The 19,867-nt window shown below is 42.7% G+C and overlaps 1 protein-coding gene across 4 annotated transcripts in view; it reads right to left on the reverse strand.

The window, feature by feature from the left end:
• Positions 1–19,867, reverse strand: part of ADCY5 (adenylate cyclase 5) — a 191,735-nt gene that overhangs the window by 105,658 nt on the left and 66,210 nt on the right. The gene's annotated exons all lie outside the window — the stretch shown is intronic.

A 19,867-nucleotide genomic window follows, 5' to 3' on the forward strand; every position in this document is an offset into this window, starting at 1 on the left:
CTAGGTGGGCAGGAGCACAGACCGAACAATGGGAGTTCACCCCATCATGGGGATTCGAACCGCTAACCTTCCGATCGGCAAGCCCTAGGCTCTGTGGTTTAGACCACAGTGCCACACACGTCCCATGAGTATGTTAGGTCCATTAATTTCAAAGGGTCTACTGTGAGCTGAATACAACAGAACCCACAACTAGTATTGTGAATAGATTACTTAAACCTAGGGAAAGATGCTCATGGCACTGGAATTAGGAGTAAAAAAGTTTCTCATTGCCCTTAAAATACTCACCTGTCTTCTTCTAGGGTCAGTGATGGCCAAACTTGGCCCTCCAGCTGTTTTGGGACTACAATTCCCATCATCCCTGACCACTGGTCCTGTTAGCTAGGGATGATGGGAGTTGTAGTCCCAAAACAGTTGGAGGGCCAAGTTTGGCCATCACTGTTCTAGGCACTAATACTCCTCTCTTGCATCAGGACAGCTGTGACAAAGGCAGACAAAGGGTTACTGACTTCATACCCTTTGATGTCACAGAGTATTGTGACATTAAATCCAGGCAGCTGATTACTTGGGGCCTCAACATTTAAGAGTATCCCACACTCACTGTGTCAACAAACAGATCAGGTAGTCCCCATCAGGAAAGAATGATCTGTGTGAACACTGTGAGCATAAAAAGAATGTCTTTAGAAATTACATCTGCCTAGTGCATTTTGAGTCTAACATGAGGTGCTATCACTACTGAGACTGAAAACATTGTTTAAAATTCTAAAAGATTTCCAAAAGCATAAATTTTCCCATATTTTAACCGACAGAGCTAAAAAGTCAATTTTATCTCAAGAACAGTGTTAACAGTCACATGATTTCCTATTTGGTCGTTAGCCTGTCAAATTATGCGCAATAAATCTTTTAGCAGTTGAACATGACACAAAAGAGTTGTCAGATGAGGAATATAAGGAATGTGTCAGTCATCGTAAATTAAATGAATTTTAAAGGGAGACTACTTGCAAAAACTCAAACTGGGTATAACATTCTAACTTTTTGTACTAAAAGAGTAAAAGCCACTAAGAGATGTTCATAAACAATGTGAATTTAACTGTCTACTTTTCCTTTACAGGTGAAACAAAAATGTAAAGGGAATTCTGAATTAGATGCAGTCTCTGAATTCAGGGTGTCATCTTCCATTTAGGATTGTACAAATAGCTTATAGTTTTGTCAATTCTGCAATAACATTCTGAAGCCTCAGTTCTGCAATCTGAATTTTTGTACTATAGACTTCAAAATGCTAAATGCTGAAGTGCTGGTATTTCTGCAAGTCTATAGTGCAAAATAGCTTCTACTTTTAAGCTTTGTATTTCTAAACTTTAACTCTATGAACGTTTGATTCTAAATGTGAATTTCTACCAGTGGGATAATAAAGCAAAATGAATCTTTTACCTGAACTAAATATATCAGATTAATTGTTTCTAAAGATAGCCACTATGATCATTTTTCACAAATACTTCCATTTTCAAAAAACAAGAAGTCTAAAACTAAAGAAACCGGTCTGCAACTTGAAAGTCAGTAATAACTGAGACTCTCCTATAGTGTGTTACCAAACTGCTCAGCCTCACTGCCATTTTTTAGTATCACCCTAGCACCCTGACTCCAAACCCCTTTTGTCTAGGAAAGTATGGTAAGACTGAGGGAGGGGAGTGTTCTGTCTGGCATGCCAAAATGTTTGCCTTACTGTGGTGTTCAATTCCTCCCAAAGCATCCAATTCTATGCAGGGTTGAGAATACTGTACCCATTAAATAGGGAAAGCAGGAAGGGTTTCTAAGGTCAAATTCTATAAAGTCTATTTGAGTGGCTTGTTTCAAATACATGCCCAGTAGTTACATGAGCTGAGCAAACATACTCTCACTTTTAAAAACCATTAACTGAGCTTATGACAATTTAGAAAAGAAAATGAATTGGTAGATAAATGTGATTCTACCAGTTCATGCTCTGAAACCTCAAACAGTAAAACCAGCAATCAGCTGAGCAGGCAGCTCTCTCTGCAGCCTTAGTGAATACCAATGGACAAACTTGCCCTTTTGTATCTGCTCAGTTGGCGTCTTGTAGCTTGTAGCTCTTGCTCGATTTATTTGTGACAACAATGTCCTAATGTTATCTGACAGCTACTATTAAAGTATCATACGCCTCTTGTATATGCAGGGACCTAGCTCAGGCTTCTGCTGCAGCTGGGATTCCACTGTAGGCTACTCTCTTCCAAGCTACAAGGATGGCAAAAGGATATCATCCCATCCCTCCCTCCCTCACACACCAACAAACTTGTTATCACCCCCCACACAAGAGGGTCGAATCAGCAGGCCTGGGTAGAGTTTGCAGAAGAGCAAAATGTTAGGGGAGAAATGAAGGAGTACAAGAACCACCCCAAAACAGTTAATGTGAATCCATTTAGTGGTGGACAAGGCCAAAGTCAGTGGGCAGGGTCAAAATGTAAAGGCACTTCTCTCTCCCCTTGCCAACTGCTTGCCCTCCACCCCCTCTTGCCACTCTTCATTAAATTAGACAAAGATAAAGTTGTAGCTCAGTAGCAGAACATCTGTTTTTCATGCAGAAGTCCCAGGCTCAATCCCAAGCATCTCCAGGCAGGGCTGGGAAAATGAAACCATGAAGAGATGCTGCAGTCAGCATAGACAATATAGGGACCAGTGGTCTGACTTAGTATAAGGAATTTTCCCATCGTCTCATCCTCGGGTCACAGGTTACTAACTCATGGTTTAGAGATTAGCAAATGGTCAGGATGTTAAGTGTCCATGCACAACAGATATTAAGAAAGACATGAACAACCAAGAACCAAGCAAACTGACTGTTGCTTTAGTGCAGAGATAGCCTTTCAGTTCCCGGACTACAACTTTCATCATCCCCAGCCAGCAAAGCCAATGATTAGGTATTATGGGAGTTGTAGTTCAAAAAATATGGAAGGCACTACATTGGATACCCCTGTTTTAGTGTCTGGATTGTAACATTTAAAAATTATTTATCTGTACCTACTTTGAAGGAAATAACTTTTAATTCCCCATATTAAAGATAGAGATGAAAATCTGGAGTTGTATCCAACCAAGTTGTTCCATTTGCAAGGACTTTGGCTTGTGCTATGAAGCTTCCCCCTCCTTCTCCTCACCTCCATGCACCCCAGCAAATCTGTTCTGGAAGTTTCCCCTACCCTCCAGAGCATAATTAGGGAAACACACAAGGTGAGGAGAGGGAAAGAAAGTTCCATGGCACAAACCAAAGTTCTTGAGCTAATGGGACAACTTCACTGTATATAACCCATAGACATTTACAATCTCATAGTGAAAGTGAGTGATAGAGGCATCTTTCATCTTTGATGATAGTGTCTACATTTCCAATGATTACAGACTAAAGTGGAAAAGGACAGCAAGTGTAAATCTGGATTGATGTATGTAGTCATACAGTTCAAAATGCCAAAAGTCTTATCGTCTGCCCTTTAATCAATTAAATTTATTTAATACCTTTAATAAATTTGCATGTGACAAAACACCTCAGCCCATCTTTCCTTTTGAGATTCTGAAGGGCATCCAAGACGACATATACTTCTATAAACTAAAGCTACAAAGGATGGCCATCTTTAACATTTGGTATTTTTTATTGCCTTTTACAGTAACACAGTGGAACTAAAAATAGCCTCTAAAAATAAGCAAGTGTGCCCTAAAGGCCAGTGCAGATGAAACTCACACAGACCCAGCGACTAAAATTGGTCTCCACCAATGAATCATCTTCAGTCAGCCTCAGTACTAGTTTACTATATGAGAGAGAGTGGGGGGGAACAGTTGTTGAAAAATTAATTTTATGGATAAATCTGAAATCTCTAAGCTTTGTACTGTGACAAATCAAAACTTTGTTATCTTTTAGAAGCAATAATGTTTATATGGCTTTGTCGGGAGGGGAGAACAAGAATATCAGCTTAAGAAAAAAAGAGCAAAAGTGAGCCATGTTTTGCCTTACAGCTGTGAAAAACTGCATGAAGAGCAATCTATTTTTTTTCAAGGAGAAAGACTGCATTCCTTCAAACATAGCAAAGGCTGTACAGAGAAGTCTGGATAGTACAAAGTTCTAGCTTATAGCCAAACTGAATGTTTTAAAGCTAGGCTGGAGCTCTCAAGATTCTGGCTATAATCCAGTTATGTATTCATATAAATCATGCAAAATTCAACAGCATTTTATGCATGTAACGGGCAACACTTTTGTACTTAAAAATAAAATAAAACGAATAAGTGAATCCAGATATGTACCCTTAACATAAAGCAAAAGAACAACATGGTCCAGGTTTAAAAGGCCAGTGTAGATGAAATGTTGGCCCCTTGCTAACCCACTATTATTATAAACCACCCAGCCTGTGGAACACATGTTCCTTCCTCATAGCCCCTCACCTCTCCAGAGCAAATTCCACCCTCCCCTTCCTCCTCAAATTCCTTTTAGCAGTTCATCTGTTGATCACTGCTCCCCTTAACACAGGATCTGAAACCTATTTCAAACTTTGCCAGTTTGAAATGGAGGTTAACTTTCACTGCAGTTAAAGGTGGCACCAAAGAGCTGCTTAATCACAATTTGGAGAAAATTTGCACTGAGAACTAACAGTCATTCCAGAAGTTGCCTCTGGAGTGATTAATCATGTGTTACAGGGACCAAGTGTCAAATCTGTTCCAGCCACTGATACTACCTGGCTGCTGCTATGGAAATTGCAAATGGCAGCTTTCTCAAATGGTAGGCCATGGGCCATTAGTGAGCCTCCTCCACCCAGTGCCTCCTCACTTACTTGCAATGCCCCTTTCATATAACACAGGCTTTTGGTTGGACCAGTGCCAGCACCAACAGCTTGCCACATTCATGACAGTGGGATTTAGTTAGAGAGCATGTGAAGTCAGAGGGGACGGGGGAATGAAATCTAGGGACCTTATGATGGATAGACCAAGTAGCTGACTAAAAGAGTGTCCTGGTTCCCAACCTCAGACATAGTACTCAGAAACCAGAGAGCTTTATTTAAGAAATCAGCACACGGGCGCAGGATACACAGTTCATAGATCTATAATCAGAGCTCTAGGATACATGACTAGGACAAGCAAATATACTGTCCCAACATCTGACACTCCTGCTCTGCTCCATATTTAACGAGCAGGATGGAGGCCACCATTCACGCAGTGGCCTGGGACATCTGCTGTGTCTTCTAACACCTTTGATTCACATCCTCACTTCCACTCCCACAACCCACTACTCTTTCCAATCTGGTCTCCTGCTGGCTGAGTCCAGGTGCAATAGCTCCCTGCTCCACCACAGAAGAGCAACCTGACATTGGGTACCAGAAACTAGAAAGGCAGGGTGGATAGGTGACCACAGGGGATGGGGTGCGGTCCAAGACAGAAGGTGGAACTAAGCAATGGCATGCACCTCTTAACCACTCCTTCCTCTGTCCTGCACTGCTAAACATCTGGGGGTGTTAAAGCATTTTCCCCAGAAAAGCACACAAGAAGAACATAAAAGCAAATGTTACCTAACCTCCATTAACTGGAAATCCCATTGAATTCAGCAGGACTTAATGGTAGGATTCCACTGCTGTGTTTCACAACAGAGGCTTGTCCTCTGCAGGGGAGATTATAGATGATAGATAGATAGATAGATAGATAGATAGATAGATAGATAGATAGATAGATAAGACAGACAGACAGACAGACAGACAGACAGAGAAATAGATAGATAGATATAGATAGATGATAGATAGATGATAGATAGATAGATAGACAGACATGAAAATTGCTGTCTCAAAGAATTTAGAGAACTTCCAAAGAATGATTATACGTCAACAGAAAATTATGTTGGTAATTGTCAGCTGATTATGTAAACTCTACCTCCACTCACCAATCACCCTGCCCTGTTACTTTGTAGTTGGTGTAATTTTCAGTCCTCTCAAGGGCCACAGGGGCAGAAAAATTGAGAATCTCTGGTACACAGTGTATAGAATTGTTAATGTCACTTAAATAGAACTGTTTGCCCCAAACTCAAGTGGTCATAATAAAAAAATTCCTTCCAGTAGCACCTTAAAGACCAACTAAGTTAGTTCTTGGTATGAGCTTTCATGTGCATGCACACTTCTTCAGATACACTGAAACAGAAGTTGTGTCAAGTGATCATGTGAACCTGCCCAATTTGCACCCTAACTTATATTGATAAGCCCACTCCTGCCAACTCTCACCACAGATTTAAGTGTGGGTTCAATTACAAGCAAAGCAACACAACTATGCAATCAGTTTATGCTGCTGTCTAAATTAGGTGAGTGAATTCAAACATGAGGCATCCATTTCCTACATTACACATTGCTTTGGGTATACAGAAATTCATGAATTGGTTAATAGAAGTAGATGACATTCATATTAATAGGCAGGCATTCAAAGTTGAAAGCAAAGTGGCCAGTGCCCAAATATCAATCATGGAAGCAGATAAGAACTTTATTACTGGGTAGATTCCATTCTATAATGGAATCTGCACAGAACAAGGCATTCCAGGACGTTTTGTTTGTTGTGTTGTTCCTGCAAAGCATAAACAATCAAAATGACTTTCAGGTCTCACCCTGTGTGTTCTGAACCCATCAGCTGTACTGGGCCTCATCTGGTTCCTGCAGAGAACAGAAACAATCCCAGTGCCAGGGTCTTTAGAACAAAGCAAGGGAGTTGGCATGCTTAAGAGAGGAAAAAACAAAAAGGTTGGATCTCAAATGCTAAAACATGGATGTAGTTCATTCCTAGACTTAGCTTTATAAACAAACACATTAAAAAAGCATTCTTATTTAAAAACAAAAAACGCTTGACAACCCAACCCCTTATTATTTAATTTAATATTTCAGCAGTACTGTCTGTAAATGTGCATAGAGACATGCAAGCTGGGGGAAGGAAAAGAAATCTAAAAGCTACGATCCTTGTTGAGGAAGAAAACACCTCTGTTTAGATGTTTGGTGCTATCAAACCCCTACATAGGCACTAAGAATCCTATGTTGCAAAAAACACTGATCTGCACCAAGTCTTGGACATCCATCTCTCTATCTGGAAATAGGGAGGCTAGATTCAAAGGACAGGGTTTATCTGCAAGAAAAGACAGAACTATGAAGGTAGAAAGATATATGTAAAATTTCATGCAGGGTGATATTTATAGAGATTCTGAGCAACTGCAAAACTTCCCGAACAATCCTCTCAGTGTTTTGGGAAGAGATTGCAGGGATTCCAGATGACTTAAGATGGAGAACATTACTTGACATCTCAATTCACAACTAAGTTTCCCTAATATTTCAGGTAACAGCTGTCTCGGGCGGCCCTGTCCTGTCCTTTATTTTATTTGACTGAAAACATTTCTATACCACCCTTCAGCAGAGCACTTAGGATTGGTTCACAAAAACAACTTGCCTTTAAGGAGTATTATTTCTCTTGTGAGTGAGCTAAAACTAGAACTCAAACAAACGTTTGTTTACATTCACAATAACTTGATTAAGGCCTGGTACAGAACAGGCTTGAAAATCCTTATCCTAAATGGCATGAAGGCTGACGTTTGCCACAATACTGAATTTTTTAGCTTTACAATCCCACATTCCCAAAGCAGCTACACAAACAGCACTGATTTATCTGGGGAAAACAGATCATATCCAGTTACTTGTGAAAATAGTACTGCACCTTCTTTACTCACTACTCTTCAGCTGTGTTGCTGTGGCTTGAAATTAAGAGTAAAGTCAACCCATCAGCAGAATCGCACAAACTGTGCAGGTTGAGTGAAAGACACGTTTCCCTTTATTTTAGAAAAGAAAAACTCCCTACATTTGGAAAAGTAGCATGCCTAAGGAAATTGTGGTAGCTTAGCCACCTCCCTGGCATACTAGTTATCTCTAAGCAGAGTTTTAATGTACCCACAGCAAGAAGGGGAAAAACAGTCTGGCAGAGCAATAATTATCTAAATCCACAAAATTATTTTGTGTGGATATTTTGTGGATATTATTATTATTATTATTAATAAAATTATTATATTTTTTATTATCTCCTACCACCCTTCTGAGAAAAACCCCACCCCACCCTCCCACTATATATAAGGGTTTGGTGACTTCAGTGTATCTGTGTATATTTGGTGTTTCAGTGTATCTGAAGAAGTGTGCATACACATGAAAGCTTACACCCAGAACAAACTTAGCTGGTCTCAAAGGTGCTACTGGACAATTTTTTTCTATTTATTTCAACTGCATCAGACCAACACAGCTACCTACCTGAACACAAAATTATTGGTTAGATCTTACAGTTTGGTGCAGCATATGGTAGGGATCCAAACACCCGACAACCCAATTGCAAACCGACACAACTACTCAGTCCAGAAGCTGGGAAACATTAGTGTGAAGAAGGCAAACTCGTGCCCACCTTGGTGTGGGCTGATATTTTGTGGACTGTTACTTTCAATCTCTGTGTTTCACAGGCATTCCTTTAAGATCCCTGAAGAGAGTCCCCAGGGAGGAATGGGGGGGGGGCACCCACACCTACCCCAATTATGAATCTTGACCAATTTCCCCCAGGGCCTGCTGGAAAGTTGTGATGATACTATGAACATAATTTTAAAATCACAAAGTATATTGCTATAGGGGTGGCAAAAGTCTTGCATCGCTGAAGCCATTCATGAACGTAGATGAAATTCTTTCCTAGCCACATCAGCTGTCTTAATCTCTGTCCATAGCAAGGTGATAAGTACACTGTGGTGATAAGGTGATAAGAACAAAGGCACTGTGGGAGAGGAATTAGTGATTAACAGTGCTGAAACCTGGGCCAGATCCCCAGTTTCTATCACAGGAACAGATCAGAAAGAAGAGGTTCTTCCTCTGCTGTGTTCTGTGGCCCCACTCTCTGAAGACCAGCCAGCATCACTGATTGGTTCCTGGAATGGGATCTGGACCATGGTGTACCTAGTTAGCAGCCCAGCCAGATCACCATCTAGTCATACAGCTGAGGGATTTATCAGTCTCCTGCTACTCCCACCTCATGCAGGAGGGCAGTAAGCAGGTACCTCTAACATATGGGAATATCATTAAAACATGTGGCCCCTCTGTAACCTGAAGTGGCAAAGTCTCACAAGAGCTATCATATCTGATTCTGCTAATCAGGTAGCTCAGTTCTAAAATATTATTAAAAATTTGATCAACTGGAGAACTGTGTATTAAATTAATGCAATCAAAATTAACTTTTTGGAATACCTCAGTTGTGTTGGGAGGTCTTGAGAAAGGACAAATAAGCACACCTGTGCCTTATTTGGGGATCTGAAATTAAAGTCTACTACCAAAAATAGGCCTGACTATACTCTTATAATTCATCCAAAGCAGATGAAAACCAGCTGTCAGGATTTGGGGTAAAGTCAATGACAAAGATTAGGTAAATGGGGTCTGGTTTCATTTTTTTACAATGGGCAAATTAGTTGATAGGTAATGGATGGTGTGCAGCCAATAAAAGGACCATAGTTACCAAAATCTGAACATACCATCATAGTTTATTTTAACACAGTCTGGCTTCAGTGTCTGCAAGCTACAAAGGCAAGCCAATGACCACACTAACCCTGACTAGTCCATTGGGAAATGTTGTTTCCACATGTGCCTATTTGACCCAGACAAGGCAAAGCTCTGGTGAGGAAATAGTGATGGAAGAAAACCAGAAACCAAAAAGGAAACAACTGAGCTGAAGAAAGAATCAGCTATCACAGAGACAAAAGAAACCATGCCAGGAGCAGCATGATCAAGTTAAACTTTCGCAGGCTGTGAATATCTTGGCAAGTGGTGCAAAAGATTAAAAGAAGGCAAGGCAACAATGCTCCAATACAGTGGTACCCCGCAAGACGAACGCCTCGCGAGACGGAAAACTCGCAAAACGAAAGGTTTTTTCGTTTTCGAGTTGCCTCGCAAGACGAATTTCCCTATGGGCTTGCTTCGCAAAACGAAGCTTGCCCCGGGGACAGCGGGTCTTCTCTTGGCGCTGCCCCCGGACCTCTTTTGAAGCAAGGGTTTGCGGGGAGATCGCTTCTCCCTGCAGCATCTTGCTTCAAAAGAGGTCCGGGGGCAGCGGGAAGCGCTTCGCGCTGCCCCCGGACCTCTTTTGAAGCAAGGGTTTGCGGGGAGATCGCTTCTCCCTGCAGCCCCTTGCTTCAAAAGAGGTCCGGGGGCAGCGCGAAGCGCAGCGCTTCTTCCCCGCTGCCCCTGGACATCTTTTGAAGCAAGGGTTTGCGGGGAGATCGCTTCTCCCTGCAGCCCCTTGCTTCAAAAGAGGTCCGGGGGCAGCGCGAAGCGCTTCCCTCTGCCCCCGGACCTCTTTTGAAGCAAGGGGCTGCGGGGAGATCGCTTCTCCCGGTGCTCCGAAGCGGGGCGGGGGGGCGGGAACACCTTCCCCCACCGCCCCGCTTCGGAACGCTGCTCCGAAGCGGGGCGGGGGGGGGTGGGAACACCTTCCCCCACCTCCCGGCTTCGGAACGGTGCTCCGAAGCGGGGCGGGGGGGTGGGAACACCTTCCCCCACCGCCCCGCTTCGGAACGGTGCTCTGAAGCGGGGCGGGGGGTGGGAACACCTTCCCCCACCGCCCCGCTTCGGAACGGTGCTCCGAAGCGGGGCGGGGGGGTGGGAACACCTTCCCCCACCGCCCGGCTTCAGAAGGGTGTTCCGAAGCGGGGTGGGGGGGTGGGAACACCTTCCCTCACCGCCCCGCTTCGGAACGGTGCTCCGAAGCGGGGCGGGGGGGGAACACCTTCCCCCACCGCCCCGCTTCGGAACGGTGCTCCGAAGCGGGGCGGGGGGTGGGAACACCTTCCCCCACCGCCCCGCTTCGGAACGGTGCTCCGAAGCGGGGCGGGGGGCGGGAACACCTTCTGAAGGCTGGCGGGGGGCAAAAGTCTTTGTCCCCCCTGCCTGCCTTCCCAGGGGCTTTTAAATCGCCCCGGACAGCGGAGAAGTCCTCCGCTGTCCCGGGGCGATTTTAAAATGCCGCCCGCCAGCATTTTAAGATTGCCCGGACAGCGGAGAAGTCCTCCGCTGTCCCGGGTTTTTTTAAAATGCTGGGGGTGGGAAGAAAAGCCCTTATCCCCCCCCCCAGCCTTCAGAAGAGGTCCGGGGACAGACTGTCCCCGGACCTGGTCTGAAGGCAGTTTCCCTAGGAACGCATTAATTGATTTTCAATGCATTCCTATGGGAAACCGTGCATCGCAAGAAGAAAAACCCGCAAGACGAAGAGAATTGCGGAACGAATTAATTTCGTCTTGCGAGGCACCACTGTACCTTTAATATTCATGGGGAGGAGGGCAGGTATGTGTGTTTTTTGGCAGATGCAGCTCTTCTCACATCTGCGTGGGAAACAGCACCACTTACACACATGGTACAGATTACAACCCCTGCCAACACTGCATCAAATAACCCTATACCTGGAAAAGGAGATATATGGGCCATACTGGTTGGAGTTGATGGAAATGGCAATCTAACTACAGTGGTACCTCGGGTTACATATGCTTCAGGTTACATACGCTTCAGATTACAGACTCCGCTAACCTAGAAACAGTACCTCGGGTTAAGAACTTTGCTTCAGGATGAGAACAGAAATTGTGCAGCGGCGGCACAGCAGCAGCCCCCATTAGCTAAAGTGGTGCTTCAGGTTAAGAACAGACCTCCAGAATGAATAAAGTACTTAACCCGAGATACCACTGTGTATCTGGAAGGCCACAGATTCTCCAACCGTGTCCTATATAATATTTAAACAGCGCACATACAACAAACATTCATCCTCAAGTACTCCCAGCCAATCAGGGGTCATGTACTGGGTGCAATCACATCCCAATGCTATTTATTGTTGCTGTTTGATATAACTAATGGCAAATAAAGCCCATCTAGTGTGAGGTAAATCCTTCTTATATAAGACACACAGTGATTCCAGTCAATTGGGGATCTCATTGTGAACATTTTCACTATCTTGTCTTGCTTCAACAACCTCCACACATCCCTTGCAAAAGCTGGAAGAAGAGTTGTGTCTTTCCATTCTGAGAAGATTTTAATGAAATGGTTCCCACTTTCAGCTAAGCCCAGCAGGCCAGTGCGAAACATTCACAATATGTTTTACTAGTAATTATTATTCTCTCTTCCTCCTCTTACAAGTGCTTCACTTGTTACTTTCATTTCATAAAGTGACATATTTATTTGCTGTTTTTATTTATTTATACCTAAATACACAGACCTCAGCTTCTGATAAATGGATTTAATTTAATCTTGTTCCCAGATTCTCTTCTCTACGACTTCAGGTTGTAAAACAATCAACTTTGTAACCAGAAAAAAAATGCAGGACAACAAATATTCAGAAGCTTGACTTGCAGTTCCCCTCACTGTTTCTACATCCTGAAATGGCAGGATAAAAATCTTCCTAAACCAGGCATGTCCAAAGTCCATTTTGGGGGCTTAATATGGCCCACTGGTTGGTTTAATCCGGCCCCTGTGGCAGTTTATTTCCTGGGGTAAAATCCTAAAAAAAACCCTCTTCAATCCTAAAAAAAGTCAACAAATTTGGTTGGCCCTTTGGTCGGCCCTCACGGCCCTTCACTTCATCAAATCTGGCCCTCTTTGAAAAAAGTTTGGACACCACTGTCCTAAACATACAAAATAAATAAATTGTTCCACTGCTCCACAATATAACAATAGCTAGTAGGTGAATTCTTCAAAATCATGACAATTAGGTATAGAAATAGTTATTAGACTTGATAGCTAACAATCAAATGGTTTACTACTGGTAACTATAATAGATGCCTGTGGAACAAAACTAGCACAAAAATGGAATGGGAGTCATGACCTTGGAAGCTTCACTGGCCACTGTTGCAGCTACAATGCTGGGTTATTTTGATCTACTCAATTAAGGGAATTACCATATTCTTCAGTAGACCAAAAAGGAAGGAGATGCCCCTCAAAGATGCAGATGTGGACTAATCTAAGCAATTTATTTCCATCCATTAACGTCTGCCATCTCATTTTTCCCTAACTACACAATTAACACATTAAATACTCAATTTCACCTAGAAACCCTTTTGCTATTTTTTTTTAATCACTGCTAATTTTTTTACCTGCCTCTTAGCAGCAAGGTCACCAGATTAATCAGCTGACAGTAATTGCAATAAATCTAGACCCCAAAGCCCATTTTTAACTATGTTGTTGTTGTTTAGTCATGTCCGACTCTTCATGGTGTGTGCTAAATCTAAAACAGTTTTGAACTTTCATATTCCATTTCTATTTTTTAAAGAATCGGGTTCATTTTAACTGTGCTTCGCAATATTGTACATGAAGTGCAATATTGTATTTACTTACTTTCAGATAAGTACAGGTAACTCACATCTTACATAGAATCATAGAATCTTAGAGCTGGAAGGGACTCAAGGGTCATCTAGTCCAACCCCCTGCAATGCAGGAATCTCAGCTAAAGCATCCATGACAGAAGGCCATCCAATCTCTGCTTAGAAACCTTTAAGGAAGGAGAGTCTACCACCTCTCGTAGGAGTCTGTTCCACTGCCAAACAGCTCTTACTGTCAGAAAGTTTTTTTCGAATGTTTAGTCAGAATCTCCTTTCTTGTAACTTGAAGCCATTAGTTCGAGTCCTACCCTTCAGAGCCACATGAGGGTTCAACTACTGCTCTAGTGAGTTGTCTTATGTATTTTCTGTGTATTTTCCCAGCATTTCTTTTCTTTTCTATTCCATTAAGATAGAAAAAGAAAATACTTGCCATCCGGCATTAAGTACTGTATGTCTTTTTATGTTTGACTATGCATGTGTATGGCTGTCTGTAGTGATTCAAATATTATTCCTGGATACAGTTCGCTTTCATTTTCTAGCTCCTATCTACACCAGAGCACCAGCAACAGACAACATAGCAGCCAAGTCTTAACACTGTCTGGAAAAGAAAAAAGGTTTTCAAACAATTTGTTAACAAAGAAAAGTAAAGTAAAGCAGATTTCCCCTCATTTTTGCACCATTTTATATTCCCGTAGCTTTTCTTGGTCCACTGGAGGTGGCAGTCATGTTATATCCCTGGCTGCAATCATTTGTGATTGGCAACCTTGGCACTTTTTCAAAATTCTCAAAAGCCAAGCCCCAATACTATCAATAGAAGTTTACATTCCAGTAGCACAATACCTATATTATTTTTTCATAACATAACCAAGAGAGACAACTCTTTAGAAGAAATATTCATTTCCTTTTCCTCTTCTAGGTCCCCTACTATAAAACCTGGAAATACCTCAGAATACCTCAAGGCAAAGACTCATCTAAGTACTCAGTGTGGTCAAATATCAACTATATTTGGAATTACATAATCTGATTCAGCTGATGCTCACAGGACCTAGCCTCAAGAAAAGCACGGTTAATTAAATTTCATCAGTCCTGTGCTCAAACTAACTCATGAGCCTTGGAAAAAAGTATTTTTCTAACAGGACAAAGAAATCAAAATCTCACTCCTTGGTTTTCCTTCTCACAACACTATCCAAGGTGATAACGATGTCTCAGTATTGTGCAGAAGTGTCAACCACCTATTACTACAAATGAAAGAATAAATTTCTGCTCTAGGTACATTCTGCACAGAGGTGAAGTGAGATATTCTATAGTGTGTGAAATCAGGCAAATTCAAGAGGATCCATTTTAATTCTACTGAATCTGACGACCTCATGGGAAATCATATACAGTGGTGCCCCGCAAGACGAATGCCTCGCAAGACAAAAAACTCGCTAGACGAAAGGTTTTTTCATTCGCGATTTGCCTCACAAGACGAATTCCCCTATGGGCTTGCTTCGCAAGACGAAAACGTCTTGCGACTTTGTTAAACCGTTTAAACCGTGCTTCGCAAGAAGAAAAATTCGCTAGACAGCAAAAATTGTGGAACGAATTAATTTCGTCTTGCGGGGCACCACTGTACTCTGCTTTCTCTGTTTGGTGAGTGATAGGACAGGAACCAAGAGGGGTTAAGGCTTATGACAATGTCCCAAAATCCCAAATGTGCCCACAGGCCACAAAAATTCATGTCAAGAGTGTTTTCTGGGGGGAGGGGCGCATCCCATTGGTCTTCTAGCCACTGAGAAAAGAGGGTAGGGTTTAATTCTGATGCACTGGAAAAGTAAGAGATAAGGCTCCACTCCCGGCTCTCTGCATTTTCAGAATGAACTGATCCCTGCACAGCATGTACAGTGGTGCCCCGCAAAACGAATGCCTCGCAAGACGGAAAACCCGCTAGACGAAAGGGTTTTCCGTTTTTCAATGCGCTTCGCAGGACGAATTTCCCTATGGGCTTGCTTCGCAAGACGAAAATGTCTTACGAGTCTTGAGATTTTTTTTCGCTTTCCCCCCCTTTTTTCTAAGCCGCTAAGCCTTTAATAGCCTTTTAGCAGCTAAGCCGCTAAGCCTTTAATAGCCGCTAAACCGCTAATAGCGCTAATCCGCTAAGCCGCTAATAGGGTTGCTTCGCAAGACGGGAAAACCGCTAGACGAAGATACTCGCGGAACGGATTAATTTCGTCTTGCGAGGCACCACTGTAATACACTGGTACCTCGGTTTAAGAACAGTCCGGTTTAAGAAAGATCTGGTTTATAAACTCCACAAAACTGGAAATAGTGTCCTGGTTTGAGAACTTTACCTTGGTCTAAGAACAGAATCCGAACAGTGGAAGGGCACCGACGGCGGGAGGCCTCATTAGGGAAAGTGCGCCTCGGTTTAAGAACGGTTTTGGTTTATGAATGGATTAAGTTCGTAAACCGAGGTACCACTGTAGTAAAAGGGGAGAGATAGCTTAACACTGAATGTTAAACATAAATGTGCAGTGTAGCCCTTATTTGACTTGAGCATTAAAACCCTGTAGAAAAAGGTATATGCCATATGTTCAAATGATGGAAGCAAATAAACACATGCTCTGCAAGGTACACATTTTTTCCTAACGAATATACTCACATTAATACCATAGATTCTGGCATATAAGGCAACTTTTTAACCCCGGAAAAGAGGTTAACAAGTCGGGGGTCACCTTATACACCGGGTATGGGTGGAACGGAGCGGAGCCCCCCCCGCCCCCCGCTGCTGCTGCGGCGGCTCCGAAGCAGCAGCAGCGAGCGGCAGGCTCAGCTCCACGCCGGGCGGCTTTCTCCTGACGCGGAGCTGCCCAGCGTATTAGGCGACTGGGCTTGCAGCTGCTAATTTGGGGGGGGGGGGTCGTCTAATATGCCCAGTCGCCTAATATGCCGGAATCTACGGTAATTTTTGTGTGCGTTAATCGCATTGAGGGCTTTACGTATGTGATTTTGAATCCTAACGGCTCATTCTGCATTTATTTCAACCCTTAATGCCAGTGTTGAGGCCAACACTTTTTGCTGCAGTTGCAAAATACTTTGCCCATACAGTATACAGCTGAAGCTACATTTCTAGTTTCCACAGGCTGCTTCTGACAAATTATATCATTCTAGCACTGCAATCAGCTTTTGCTTTGCTGTTTTAGAACTATTTGGAAATAGAACTACTGTGCACACCCAGGATACAACTGGCCTTTTCAAAAGTCATTTAATTCCCACTGTGACAGACAAGCTTTCAAATAGAGAAATGCCAGATGGAAATTTTGTATGTGCTGATTAAATATTTTTAGGGAATATAAAACAATGCCTTCAGTTAAAACATGTTCTCTAATATTTCCGTACATGAATCATGGCTTCTTTTAATAACAATTCCAATAATAAACCAGAAGTTAAAGAAAAAAAGAACTGAGCAAGCTTTTGAAAGGCTGGTGAAAGAAGTAAGGCTGCTGTTCTGATATTCACTGCCCCATATCTGATTTTTCACTTAAGCTGGGATGTCCATGATGATGTGGCTGGAGAAGATGCAATGCCTTGGACATCCATTTCTATCTACTGCTCCTATTGACAGCAGGGGTTCTAGGCACTATACATTAAACAGAAATAACATAGTGCATGGCTGGAGACATAGGCACAACTCTATGGGGCTGAGGATAGATACAGACTGAAAAGGACTAGCATGGATAGAAGAGCAGCTAAGCAACTAGCAGCAGATGGTATTGAAAGGTTGAGGCTACCATAATTGCCATAAGACATGGTGTGGCTAACATGATGCCCTCTAGATGTCATACTACAACTCTCGTTGGCTCCAGCCAGCTTTGCCAAATTGTCAGGGATGGTGCAAGTTGCAGTCGAACAACTTATGACGGGTATCACACATGTTCTGGAACGGAGTGGGGAGAGGACTCATACAGGTGTCCTCAACAAAATTCTACATTGAGAAAACCAGTATGGTACATACCATATTTTTTGCTCTATAAGACTCACTTTTTCCCTCCTAAAAAGTAAGGGGAAATGTGTGTGTGTGTTATGGAGCGAATGCAGGCTGCACAGCTATCCCAGAAGCCAGAACAGCAAGAGGGATCGCTGCTTTCGCTGCACAGTGATCCCTCTTGCTGTTCTGGCTTCTGGGATTCAGAATATTTTTTCTTGTTTTCCTCCTCCAAAAACTAGGTGCGTCTTATGGTCTGGTGCGTCTTATAGAGCGAAAAATGCGGTAACTCGGTACGTTACTGGGGTATACTAGCAAAAGTACTAAGATAGGATGTGGGAGCTGAACCAAGTTCAATTCCAATACTAGGAAGGTCATACAGGACACCAGGTGCATATCATATTACCAAGTTACTCATCCTATAGTTCTATCACACAGAACTGTTGTGAGGGTAAGTAATGTTTGTAAAACGCTTTCTGCACTGCAATATAGACAAAGAGAGAAGTGATGAAGCAATATTATACCAAATAAGCAAATCATATTAACTTTAATCAAGTACATTCTTATAGCAATATCTGCAACATTTACTGATTTTCTTAAAAAATAAAATTTCTAGATTGTCAGCTACAAAGCAAAGCAAAATGGCATGGGGAAGGCGGGGGCAGTTTGGACAAGACTACAGTTACACAGAGCTATACAAGGGACAGAAATTCCTAAACACATGATGGAAGACCTGCTAAGCTCACTTCTGACAAATTCTTTATGGCCATTGCTCTCATATTAAAATGCCCCCCCCCATTTATGTATGTATGTATGTATGTATGTATGCATAAAATTTATTAAACAGTTTTCTGCCAAGAAGGCACTCAATAATGATATAGAACAAGCCAATAAAAACCAATTCATTCAAACAACTAAAAGAATAATAGAACCAGTGCAAAAGACAGGAACGCAATTACAACCACGTTAAAGTGCAGAACAGAGGCCCCAACTTCAGAAAAAGATTGTGGGGGCCCAATGCAACATCCTGATGTTACAAGTGTGACATTGCAAGGTGTCAGGAACCAAAGTTGAACATGACAGCAGCAAGCCTCCACTCCTCCCTCCCCCCCTGCTGCGCAAGGGAAAGACAAGGGAAGCTATCCCTGGTTAGTGCTGGCAGCAACAGCAGCACCTGGAGGAGCTGCCAACCACTGAGCCACGCCATGCTGTGCTCAGCTCCAGTACTGGCCTCCTCTTCCTCCTCCTGCTGTGCCACTGGCGGGGGGCTGCTTTCCCCGTCCCGCTTGCACATGGCAGGAGGAGGAGCTGCCAACCACTTAAGCTGCACCTGGCTCCACATTCGCCCTTCGCCGCCCTCTGAACATTGGGGGGGCCTGCCCTCTCAAAAAAACAACATTTGGGGCTCCTCCAAGTGCCTTGGCCCCAAGGAGTTGGTGCCTATGGTGCACAATAAATTAATAGGGTATTTTCTCAGAGCCTAAATTCTACTAATGAGATGGCCTGGAAGGATTTGCTACGCAATTTGTTCCAGAGTTGTGGTGGGAGACAGCAACTATGAGAGATGGACTTAATTTGAAAAAACCGAACTGAGATTCTGTAGCACAATAAATCACTTGCCATATTCTAGACAAGAGAAAAAGAAAAATGTCCAGGAGAGCATAGTCTCTTGTCACCACAACCAGGGAATAGTACCAGTTTTCCTTCCTCTCCTACTGGTATACTCGTGTGTGTGTGTGTGTGTGTGTGTGTTCAAACTACCACCTTATCTAGAATTGCTATCTCACTGCACTCTGCAAGCCCACACAATTCACACACATTTTACCTACACAACTGCAGCTGATGGCTGTGTAATACATACACATTTTCACCCTCATTGGCTGTGTAATGCATACTCATTTGCAGTGTAGTTGGGTCATCTGTATATACCTAGTAGCTTGCTTCACACATCATGTTAAGCCAAACCACAGATAAGCACAAGCGTACAGACTGTTTGTCCCAAAAAGGTAAACCATGAAACCTAGTCTGGACAATCTGATAAGCCAAACATGGCATAGCTCAGTGATGCACAGCAGTATAGCTATCAGGGAGAAGGAAAGTGGATGCAATCTTCTCTCTTTGATCCCACACATGTTTGCATTAATGCTAAGCCATGGTTTCATTTAGTGCAAAGCTTGATTGTTAGGTATGGCAAATAACACCCCATAGTTTTTATGAGCTGAATGTTCAGAATAAATCATTTCTAACTAAACTAGAAATGACATCAAAAGTTGTAGTTCCAAAGACCCGATTTATGAATTTTGGCAGCTCAAAGTGTTTACCAATATGAATGTAAGAATTATAATCTCAATTTCAATATTAGCAGGTGGGTGCTTGGGAGAGGATTTGGAGGTATATGTGGAAGGGTTGGATCCCATCACACTGGTGATGTAATATGGATCCAATTTGACTCATAATTCGGGAAAGAATAAACCAATCTATTTATTCCCTGACTCCTTTTCTTATTTTTTTGGAGGAGGGCAGAATTTTTCTCA

Source organism: Podarcis liolepis (genome assembly GCF_965112155.1).
Source record: "Podarcis liolepis genome assembly, chromosome: 1".
NCBI classification, from domain to species: Eukaryota; Metazoa; Chordata; class Lepidosauria; order Squamata; family Lacertidae; genus Podarcis; species Podarcis liolepis.